This window comes from Callithrix jacchus, chromosome 2, assembly GCF_049354715.1.
Source record: "Callithrix jacchus isolate 240 chromosome 2, calJac240_pri, whole genome shotgun sequence".
Taxonomy (NCBI): domain Eukaryota; kingdom Metazoa; phylum Chordata; class Mammalia; order Primates; family Cebidae; genus Callithrix; species Callithrix jacchus.
Window position 1 is genome coordinate 114,090,641 of NC_133503.1, and position 12,301 is coordinate 114,102,941.

Genomic DNA, 12,301 nt, shown 5'->3' on the forward strand with positions numbered 1-12,301 from the left:
ATAAAAGGGTGAATAAACAGCCATGCCTGCCCTCCTCAAACTTACACACATTTTTGCAGGCTCCTTAACCTCTGGCCCAGCATTCATAAATGAATAACCTGTGAACCACATATTTAAAATTTGTTTCTCCTACATAGTGCAGTAGGAAAAAATATTTAAGCTAACTGATAGCAATTATGGGCTGGATTGTGCCTCTAAAAATATGTTTTGAAGTCCTTAACCCCCAATATCTCAGAATGTGATCTTATTAAGAAATAGGGCAGGTGTAGGTATAGTTAGTTACGACGAGGTCATACAGGAGCACGGAGGGCCTTTAATCCAACGTGACTGATATTCTTGTAAACAGAAGAGAAGAGGCACTGACACCTACACATACAACAGAAAAATACTCTGTGACAGCCAAGGCACAGATTGGACTCATGCAGCTGCAAGCTGAGGAATGGCAAGGACTGTTGACCACTGCCAGAAGCTAGGAGAAGGCAAGAAAGGATTCTATCCAGAGTCCTAGAGAAAGCACGGTCCTGCTGACATCTTGATGTGGGGCTTCTAGCCGCTAGAATGGCGAAAGAATAAATGTCTGTTATTTTAAGCTGCCCAGTTTGTGGTACTTTGTTATGGCAACCCTAGGAAACTAACAAGCTAAGATTTTTAAAAAACTCAGGACTTTTTCTATGAGACTTTCATTTTCTCTTGGAATAGAGTAGATCTGGCAAGACTGGACACAAATTTTACATGGCAACGGTGGTGGAGCTGAGTAATTACCATCTTCTCCAGAGGTGGCACTTGACTGGCTTACTTTTCTGTGGCTCTTATAGGAATTGTATTTATACCCAGCTGCCTTTAGCTAAATTGTCTTCTGGTCACAGTCTTCCTTAATGTTCTTGACTGGTGACTTCTGTGCTGTCAGAGGGTAACTGATTTATCCAAATCTCAGTGGAGATTTCCCTGCCCATCCTAGGCAATGGCGTCAGTCCTGCACTCTTTCCACTTTGTATTTCCTCATAGAACCCCTACTTCTATTTACTTTAACATCTGTGTTTTTTAATTGTTTGTCTCCTCTTGCTAGAATATAAACTCCCCAAGGGTAGATTATGTGTTTGTTCTGTTCACTGTGGTAGCTCCAGTGCCTACAGCAGTGGCTTGCTCGTGAATAAAGAAGCTAGGCAAAAACTGAGATATACGTCAGAAATCCACTAATGCAATTCCCACTAACCAGGTTGGGAGATAGAGAACATGACTTAGCAAAGGTCATACAACCAATGAGTAGCTGAATGAGTAATAATCAGAACCCGAGAATGAGTGATAATCGGGGTTCAAAAGAGTGATAAGCAGATTTTCTGTGCCCAAGTCTCATGATTTCTGTGTTCTGTGGTTTCAGGCTGCCTCCCTGCTCATGTAGTCATTGTGCTTGGATCTTAAGTACAGAAATATCAAGATGATAATAGAGAAATGATAGCCATTATGTATTCCATCTAATTATTTATCTGCTAAGTGTTTCAGAGCAAAACTCAAAAAAGAGCTTGGTTTGTGTTCCTAATATCTGAAAAGGTAACTGGAGATTTACTTCCCATTTAATGATTATTCATACTAAAGATTTAATGACCAATATTAATACTAAAGAGTTCATTGTTATTTGTTAGTAAATACTTTAACTTCAGCTTTGGAAAAGAACATGGCTGATGATATCTTGATAGTCATATTTTGTGTTTCTTGTTAATGAGTTAGTATAAAAGAGTAGATTCCATCCACAGGATTTGAAATATAATATGATGCTAGACAGTCAAATGATGAATTTTCATTAATCAGCTCACCCAGTTTTTATAGGAAAGGTCTGTCTAGTTATTAAAAAGAGAATACCAAGTCACAAAGAAATGACTATCTTTCAGTCATTCATTTATTTAACAAAATGTAATGAGGTTCTACTATGTGCCATATCTCTCCAATCATAAGCCCTGATACCCTTCTATGTCTTAGAAGCATGTTTTCCAAAGTAGCTGACTGATTGAGGAGGCACCTGCAAAACACATAGCTTTATAAGCTCCACCCTAGACCCACAGAACTACAATCCCAGGGAAAGAATCAGAAATTGTATGTTTCCCAAGAGTGCAAGTTCATTTTTATTAGGCACTTGTTAGTAAGAGTTTTAATGGGAGAAATGGACATTAATCAAGTGTTTATACTAGTATATGTGCAACTGGTTAAATAAGTACTATGGAAAATGGTATATAATGGTTGTTCATTGGCTGTTCAATATGTATTCATGAGCACCTCATGTATATGAAACACTGCTCTAGTGCTAGAGATACAGCAGCAAATGAAGCAGATTAAAATTTCTGCACTCACAGAAATTTCATTTTAGTGATGAAAACAGACAATGAACACACAGGCTGGAAGAGACTTGTATCTCAAATGGGATAGCTTTATTTGGTTTTCATGCCATTTCCTTTTGAGAATACTTTCTGTGCTAGGTCACCAGGCTAAGAGGAAAAGAAAGGGCAAGAGGTTGGATGTGAAGGTCTTTGTTTCCCTGCTACTCTGGGGACCAAGCTTTAGAGGATGAGAGAGAAGCACTCAGATAAATCTAGGGTGATTTCGGAACCAAGGTCTTGATTTGTCTTTCTCTAGACTCATTCTAGAAGGATTCCATGCTTCTCAGAGAAGCCCAGAGGCTAGTGTTGAGCCACTATCTCCAATAAAGTAATTAGGAGTAGAGTAACATTGGCTGAGAAAAGTGCCTGAAAGATAGTATAAAATGTCCTTTCTATTTCACTGATTCTCCAAGGCTTTCCCTGGAGTGTTGGGATTTAGAAGTTCCTGCATGTCTGGGAAAGGAAGGGTTAAGAGATGGGTGGTGGCTTGCAGAAAGAGCTGAGAGTACTTGCTGATGAAATATAACACAATATTCTAGCATCATACTATATTTTAAACAAAAATATTATATTGTGGATAGAATATAGTCTTTGGTTTTTTTGTGTGTTTTTTGTTTGGTTTTGTTGTTTTATTACCTCATGAATGGGAAGAACAAAGGCTATGGGAGGAGAAATGTGGCAGTGGCTGAGAGCCACAGTGTAGACCACCCAAGCCAGGAGTGGATTAGAATTAGAGCCAGGAGAAAGGGAAGTTTTAGGCTGGAAGAGACTTGTAAAAAATATGAATATTTTCAAAGACACATATAAATTAAATAGCATAATAAACCCCACATATACATCACTCATATTCTAGATTTTTCTCAGTCAGTTTTTTTCTATAATCCATTCCTTTTATGAGTAGAATATTTATTATCAAATCTCTGACATATTGTATTTTATTCCTATGAACTTCAGTGTGCACATCAAAAAATACAGGCAATTTTAACCATTACCACAGTGCTGTTATCACCCCTTAAACAATGAACAACTGTTTCAAGAATTATCTAATATACAGTTCATATTAAATGTTTCTGATGGTCTGATTGCCTTTCGGCAGTTGGCTTGTTTGAATGGGGATTTAATACACATACTGCATTTGGTTATTATGTCTCTTAAGTGTCTTTTAATCTAGAGCAGTCCCCTTGTAACCATCAAGAGTAGGAACTTAAGAACAAACCAAGGTCTGTTGGAAAAAATAAACTGTTAACCTATTTTCTCACCTGAGCTTCAGTGTAGACATTCTCACTCTGCTACAACAATAAGAAACATTAATTGTGGAAAATATATCATCAAACTGGAAGATTATTTTAGGAAATTTTCCTGGGTGAATTGTGTTTACTGAAAAGCAGCTCAAATCTACTGGAGCAAAGGCTCTTATTGAGGAAATATTTTTATGCACTATTTGCAAAGGCCATTGGATAAATGTGCCTCTTATTTTCTCAGTTGCCTTCCTATAAATCCTGCAAGACTCATCAGCAGCACCTACTCTGACTCACAGAGTATTAAAGCTTATTGAGAAATAACTTGGACTTCCCAGAAGACTAATTTACGTCAGCAAGCAAAAAGATAATCACAACCATAAATCTTAAATCTATCCATATGTACAGCTGGCTTAAAAATAATAAATTCGATAGTATGTTGTGACTTTCAACCAAAAGAGAACTTTACTTTTTTATTTTTTAAAAAAATAATTCACAACATTTTAAAACTCCTTCAACTTTATTGCTGTTTATTTCCTGCTACTGTATAGGGTAATAGCATGTAAATTACAGCCAAAGGCGCAAAGTTCATTGTTAGCATCTCTTTGTTCTGGTTTAGGGGTTGTTGGGAAACCAGAGAGTAAATATTTTAAGAAAAACAACAGAAGTTAGACAACAGTACGAATACATACAGATAAATTTCTCATATGAAAAAGCATTATCAGTCTTGATTTGTGTAAATTCCCAGTTTTAGAAATTAAATTCATTTCTTCTTATTGATTTATTGGTTAATTGCCACAGAAGTGCCTCTGGGAATGATTCCTAAAAGTGGTGATTAAAATGATCCTCCGAAATGCAGACTGTTCCCATAGCCAACCCAGCTTGTTCCCCTCCATGCTCATGTTATATTTCTTTGGCAAAAGATAGATTATTTATAGAAGAGGTACCAGAGCTCAAAGCATTCTGCTTACCTTTTGTTGTCAAGGTAACAACTTAGATTTTTCCCCTTGGGTTGAAAGGTCAGATTTCTGATGATATGAGTCACAGAGCTCAGGGAGATTTCAAAAATTGAGATAGCACTTTTTCAAAGATGAATTAAAAATCAGCCTTATACATATCCAGACCATTTAAAATTGGATTTGAACCAGTGGATATTTTGTAATAATTAACCCTGACACTTCCGTGGTTGTGCTGCAGGGAAGCTTGGGTCAGTTACTTCACTGCTTGCAAAGCTCTGCTCCTCAGATTGTAGCCCTCTTGGCTACCTACTGGGTCTGTTCTTTGCCGGTCATAATCGCTATTTCTCTTTTGCATGAGGTGTGACAGAGATTACTTAAAGTATTTTATCTTTAAATTCCAGACTTAGGAACTTCTAAAATACAATGGAGAATATTTTGAGATATTATAATTGGGCCTGACTACTTTAAGCACATGTATTAACTATTTAAATCTCTCTCAAAACAACCATCTGAAATAGAAAATATTATTATTCTAAATTCCTCTTTACAAACAAGGAAGGGAGACACAGATTGGATAAGCAATTTACTTCAGGTCATATGATCGTGAAGTGGCAAAGGCAAGATTTGCTCCCCTCCCCCTTTTTAGTTAATAATTCTGCACCCTTAACTACTCTTTACAAGCTTGTGACTCTAATTAAGACCCAGGAAGAAACAGAGGTGGCATTCTTCTCAGGAGGGATGGAAGGGGACCTGTGCCTTCCTGAGACCCTCCACCTCCCACAACACCCCCTCCCTGATGTAGCCCCTCTCTAACCCCATGCCTACCCTGTACTATCCAATAAAACCATCTATGGGCCTTTAAGGGAATTTTTCTTTTCCAAGCTACATTCTCCCAATCACATATCTGAGGGAAGAAGAGAGTTGAATAAAATTCCAGAAACTCACTTTATGGCCTCCACAAAATTCAACTGGGTGCCTCAAGTTTTAAAGTGTGGTGGATTCAGTATGCTTTAAGTTTCAGGCATGGTGACTGCCATCTACTGCAGTTATAATCATAGCTACCATTTATGAAACACAAAGGAAGTACCAGGTGCTTTGAATGAATTATCTTTCATCTTTATAACATCCCTGGGAGAGGCAGCCAACCCAACTGTGAAGGAACTGAGAATCAGGGAAACAAAGATGTTGCCTGACTCACATGCTGGGAAGGGACAGAGTCAGGATTAGAATTTGGGTCTGCCTTTCTCCAAAGGCCAGGAGTTCAAGACCAGCCTGGGCAATTTAGCAAGACCCTGCATATATATATACACCACAACAAAACAAAACAAAAAATAATAAGTCAGGGGTATAACCAGTTTAGTGACACAATCCAACGTTGGTCAAAGAGAACTCTAGAAACAAAGTTTTGAGAATCTGGATGTGTGCTGCTCTCCTTTTACAGCGTCATTTTCTCCTTTAAAACACACACAAAAAAAAAAACACAGCAAAAAAACATGCCAGTCGTGGTGGCTCACTTCCGTAAACCCAGTGCTTTGGGTAGCCAAGGTGGGAGGATTCCCTTAAGGCCAGGAGTTCAAGACTAGCCTGGGCAACTGAGCAAGACCCTTGTGTCTACATAACATAAAAAAATAATAAAAATAGTAAGTCAAAAATAGAACTAGTTTAGTGGCACAATCAAATGTTGTTCAAAGAGAACTCTAGAAACAAAGTTTTGAGAATTCGAATGTGTGTTAGGGCTTTGTGAAATGAATTGGTGCCTTCTACTGACAGTAAACAATGATCATGAAAGGGAGTGGATTACAAAAAATCCTTGATAAAAACTCAGATTTACAATAGGAGCTAGTGTTTCTTTGCTATGTGTTAATGGCTTTTCACAATTATTGGAAAGCCCAGCCTATTCTTAACAATAACCTTTGCATCAGAGGCTTACGAAGACAAGCCCAGGAGGACAGGCACCCCGGGGAAATTTTCAGAGTGCTACCCAGGTGAGGAAAATAGTCATAGACCCATCCTTTGTCCCTAAAGTTAAAAGTAGCTCCTGATTTCTGCAGCATCTTCTGGCTTTAATATTCAGAAAAGTCTCAGCAACACTAAGGAGTTTCATTCCATGAACCCTATTCTTCTGGTGCTCTCCATAGAGCTACACAGAGTGGGTTCATTCCAATTTATAAAAGTTTGTTGAGATTCTGGGAACATCTGATTTGTATGTATTTGAGATCTGCTTAACCACAGGTAAGATTCGACTGAATGCACTAGTTGTGTACATCAAAGAAAAATGGTCACAAAGTGGTCACAGATCTGGATAAAGCTCAGGGTAGTCACTTTGGCCCCTCAAGCATGGCCTCTGTGATTAGTGAAGAGCCTGATGTAACACAGGGTAGAGTGAATATTTAGTTTGTGTGCCCCTCTTCTCCCACCCTCTCCTCCCTGACATGAATGCAGCTGGCTCCTTCTCATCCCCAAGTCTCAGCTCGGATTTCCCTGCTGAGGGTGCTGGCTTGAGCACTCAGGCCCATAGAGTGGTGCTTTGTCATCTTCTCCCAGGGTTCTGGTTTTTCATCCCCTCCACCCTCACCCCACCCTCGTCATAGTTCGCAATTAGGAATTTATTTGTCTGTTTGTTTATGGTCTGCCTACTCAATAGTTTGTGCACTTTAGTGAGGGCAGAGGCCGTATCTGCTCTTCAATAGCAGCCTCGAGGGGTTTGGCTCCGGGACAAAACCTGCATGTGATTTTCCAGGCCTCAAGTGGAAGCTGCCCTCCCCACACCAGTCTTGGTGTGCGGGCTGTGCACTGCAGCCTCTGAGGGAATGGCAGTCAAGGCCTCAGGCCCCCTGGCCGGCCTCGTTCTTACATGTATCTGCATTCCTAGCCCAGGAAGCCTCCATGTGGAGGTCTCTTTACTGGGGTCCGTCAGTAGGGACATTCTCAGGTATCACTGCTGAGACCTCCTCATCAGGGAAGGAGAAACCTCCACTCTGACTCAGTGTCTCATATTCCCACATTAGCTCTTTCCCTTCTTCTCCCCTCCCCCTGGTTCCATAAGATGGCAGGAATCTTTGGTCAGGATTCCCTTGATAGTGAGACAGTTCCCTATATACGTGTTGATCCATCCAACCTCACTGGTGTCATTCCACCGAGAAAAGTCCAACAGAAAGGGGGTTGATGCTTCCTCCAACTTCCTCTTGCTAATACTGTCATTGTATGGGGTTAAAGGTTTGACGGTTACTCTCATTTGGGCTTAATTGTCTTAATCAGTTACTCTTATGCTTGGTGCCTCAGCTTAGCTCTTTAAAACATTGGTAGGTGCTCAATAAATATTAAGCAAAAGATTGAACAGATGATCCAATAATCTCTTCTGCTAAGTACTTTAGTCACTCCATGAACATTTTTAAAATACCTACTATGTGCCTGGCACTGTTCTGGGTTCTCAGGATCTACACAAAGTTTCTTGCCATTAAAGAGCTTCTGTTATGCACACCCTCTCATTATGCCATTTCATCCTCACAGCAATCCTGGAGGGGAAAAATGGAAAACTAGAACGGTTCATACTTTGTTTAAAATCACAAAATGTGTAGGGAGCAGAAATAAAATTGGAAAAATCTCTTATCTCTCTGGTGCCATGGCCTTGTCATCCCTAACCACCAGGGCAGAGTTTAGCTACTTTTCTGATCCCAGGGATCTAGAATCCTCAGGTACTCCAAGGTCAGGGAAATCCTGGCCTATCCCTTCTCAGGCATTCAGAAGGCTGTTAGAAGGAGCCTGAGGAAGCCCATAAGGTGCCCTGTCGATGAAGCCCTGTGGATGTAGCTTCCACCCAGCTGCTGGCAGTAGACTGATAAGGCCTGTGCACCGAAGACCCTCCTGTTCTTATGTCTTTGGGAGCACCTCAATTGGTCCTCTTTACCTAAGATCTCGAAAAGGGGCCCCTTTAGCCTCAATGCCTGGAAGCAGGGCATAGAAAGTGGAGGCAAAAGAACTGAGAGTAAGTGGTGATTCTGTGCTCTTCCTTTGTCAGCAGAGTTCTAAAAAAGGCCCTTCTCTCTAGGCTAAAGATGCAGCAGTGATGGAACAGGTTTTAATAATATTCCTTTTCCTTAGATTTTATTTATTAAGTATTGTTTTGAGACGGAGTTCTACTCTGTCGCCCAGGATGGAGTGCAGAGGCGTGATCTCAGCTCACTGCAACCTTCACCTGCGAGTTCAAGTGATTCTCCTGCCTCAGCCTCCTGAGTAGCTGGAATTACAGGTGCCCACCACTACACCCGGCTAAAGTTCTACTACTTTTATTGCTCATGATCCTATGTCTAAAAACTTTGCTAAATGATGTTCAGAATTTTTATTTATTCTTTGAGATAGGGTGTTTTCATGGCAAATACGACCTTGAAAATGAAGATTTTTTTTAACACTTTGAAGTTTTTGGCAGCTTTTTAAAAAGCTAAGCACATGTTAACCATTTGATCCAGCAATTCCACTCCTTTACATTTATCCAAGAGAAATGGAAACATGTGTCTACACAAAGACTTACATTGAAATTTTCATACGAGAGACGCTATAGTCAAAAACTGGAAACAAACCAATGGTCCATCAACTGGTGAATGTATCAACAAAATGTGATCTACCCACAATGACCATAATGGTACCTGACTATCAAAAAATAACAAAATATTGATATGAGCAGCAACATGGATGAACCTCAAAAACACTAGATGCAAAGCCTACATATTGTGCTACATATTTCATATGTCCATTTATATGAAATTTCTAGAAATGGCAAAATGACAGGCACAGAAAGCGCATCAGTTGTTGCCTGGGCTTGAGGTGGGTGCAGAAATTGACAGAAAATGGCAAGAAGGAATTTTGGAAATGATGAGACCTTGAGGAAAGTGAACTGTGGTGATAGTTGCACAACTGTGTGTATAATTACCAGACCTTGTCAAACGGTACACTTCAAGTGGGTGACTTTTATGGTTATATTATACCTCAATAAAGCGATGAGAAGGGGGAAGAAGTTGTTCAGGCAGTGGTCTGTCTTTAAGATGAACAAAAAACACGTTAGTTTAAGAAAAAAAAGTATTCTAAGCACAAACTATTTCCTTGGGATATGATAGCAAATTTCACATCTGCTCATGAGGAAATTAATATTTGCTCAAACACAGTGATCATCTGACATTTCAAGATGGTTCCTGTGTGGGTGGAAATGTGCAAGCACATCTGTGTCACCCTCTTGGAATTCTCTGGAGGCCTTTTTTTTTTTTTTTTTTTGACAGAAACACAGGATAAACTGCCATCGCGTATGAGAAATGAGAAAAAGAGACAATATCTGTGCTGAACTGGAGGTGCCGGTGAAGCCCTTTTGGAAAAGCAGATGGGGCCAGATAGAGTTGTGGAGAGGGTGGAGAGTGATAAGGCAGGACTGGCAGCAAGATCTGAATTTTCCTCCCTCCAGCTGGCCTGCTGAGAGGACCAATGGACATAAGGAACAAAGCATGTCATGGGTCCTGCATTCGAACAATATCAATCGGCCCTCAGAGAAAGAAGACTATGGCCAAGGTGGCATTTCAATAAAGCAGACAGCTGCCTTCTGGCCTGCATGTCAGCCTCCCTGCAGCCTGGAGAGTCACTCCTCTCTCTGTGGGAAAGCCTGCTGGAGGCATATTGGCTGGCAAGATGAGGTTTCTTTTTCCATTTTCTTCTTCTTCTATTTTTCAAAAATCAGCTTGAAGCTCATTAATGTCAGGAATGAGGAGTGAAGCGCTCTTATGAAATCTGAAAGGTGGAGTGCAGGCCAGGGGAAGGACAGTGAAATGGAGGAGGTGTTCGAAAGGTGGGATGAAAGCATGTGGAGGGGAAGGCGTGAGCCCTGTCATCTGGCTGCTGCGCTTGGGCTTCTATTCCCTCAAGTGAGACTATCAGAAGGAGTCCGCATTTTTCAATAGAGCAGCACGACATTAAGCGAATGGTTTCTGAACACTGGCACTTCAGACTGTGAGGTCTCTGCAGGTGGGTTTTATGCCATGCTCTTTGGTTGCTGTAATAGAAATCCCATGGGAATTCTGTAGCAGCAGCAGCCTTTGTGGATAGCAAAGAGGATTATGTGAGGTGGGGAAGAGCTTTCTTTCCTGCTTTCTTCTTTTTTTCTTTTTCTTTTTAATGGAGGCATTCAATTTCCCAGAGAAATGGAACCATGTCTTCACAGCCAAAGAAAAAAGGGAGGTTTAAGGCAGAGCTCAAATAATTCAGGCCAAAGAGGATTTGTGCTGGCCTCACACTTTCACCTCCACCTTACAAAAGAGAATATATTGTGAACAAGTACTTCTGAGGCAAAAAAGGAGGAAAATGAGCAAAGAACACAGACGATTCATGAGTGAGGACATATAAATGAGATTCACTGTAGGAAAATGCCTGAAACTCCTAGTAACTAGTGAAACACAAACTAAAGCAAACATGAGATACCAGTTTTTACATTTCTAATTGAAAAACAGTTGAAAGGTATTATAGTACTCAGAATACAGGGAGGAGGCCTTCCATATATTGCTTGTGGGAATGTGAATTACAGTAGCCTTTTAGTAAAGCAACCAAAAACTAGCTTTTTAAGTCTAAAACAGAATCAGAAAAGACCCCCCAAGTCCTCCTCTTTGTAATAAACCTCACAGAGATGAAAAGCACTAGCTTGTTGGATAGCAGAAAAACTGGAAACAACCCGAAGCCATGAACCATGAATCAAAGAGGGATGGAGAATTCTGGTGCGTCTAAATTGTAGAGCACCATGTAGATAGATATTTAAAGAAGTGAGTTGGAGTCATGTTTATTAATCTGGCAAAAATTTCCTTAGTCTTTTATGTTTGCCAATGATTCTAAGTAATATATATAGTAGATCTAATATTTAGTAGAAAACATAAACTCCCATCTGACCCCCAAAAGCATACAGAGGTCAGTGTTTAGATGAATAGAAGAAAGAATGAAAGAAAGAAAGAAAGAGAGAGAGAGAGAAAGAAAGAAAAGAAAGAAAGATTAGGCAACTAGGTAATCTTGATTATCTTAAGGGATTAGGATGGGGAAAAGCATTAATTTTTTAATACATCTTTGAATTGTTCATTTGTGACAATGAACATGCATTGCTTTTTAGTTAAAACATTTCTTTAATTAATTTTTAATTTTAAGAAATAAAAAATTTAATTAAAATTAAAGAATTTTTGAAATTAAATTCCTTTAATTAAAAAAAGAAATGCTGCTATAAACTCAGTCCTGTATTGAGATCCAGCTAAATTTAGAACCATGTTTCTGCAACAAACAGCTTATAACCTAGTTCAAATAATAATATAAACAAAAACAGCCAGAGCAAAACAAATGACAGTACATATCAAGATATTCTCTGCCTTTGGAGGTGGGATAACTATGTGGGCCAAGGCAAGAGCGTAGAATTACGTGTTATTTTCATTTGATGGAAGAGAAGGTAGTCATAAATTTGAAGTACAGTATTTGTGTCATGGGTACTGTGGGAGAAGAAAAGTTAACTCTACAGGTGGATCTATCAGATCAATCTTGCCAATTGTCTTTTTTCAAATGTTCCAAATCTTTGTGACCATTTTTTATGTGGGAAAAAATACAGTCCTGTGTCACTTAACAACAGAGACATGTTCTGGGAAATGTGTTGTTAGATGACTTTGTTGTATGTCTATCATAGGTGTACAGCTCTTATACAAATGTAGCCTACTACACACTTACATACAGT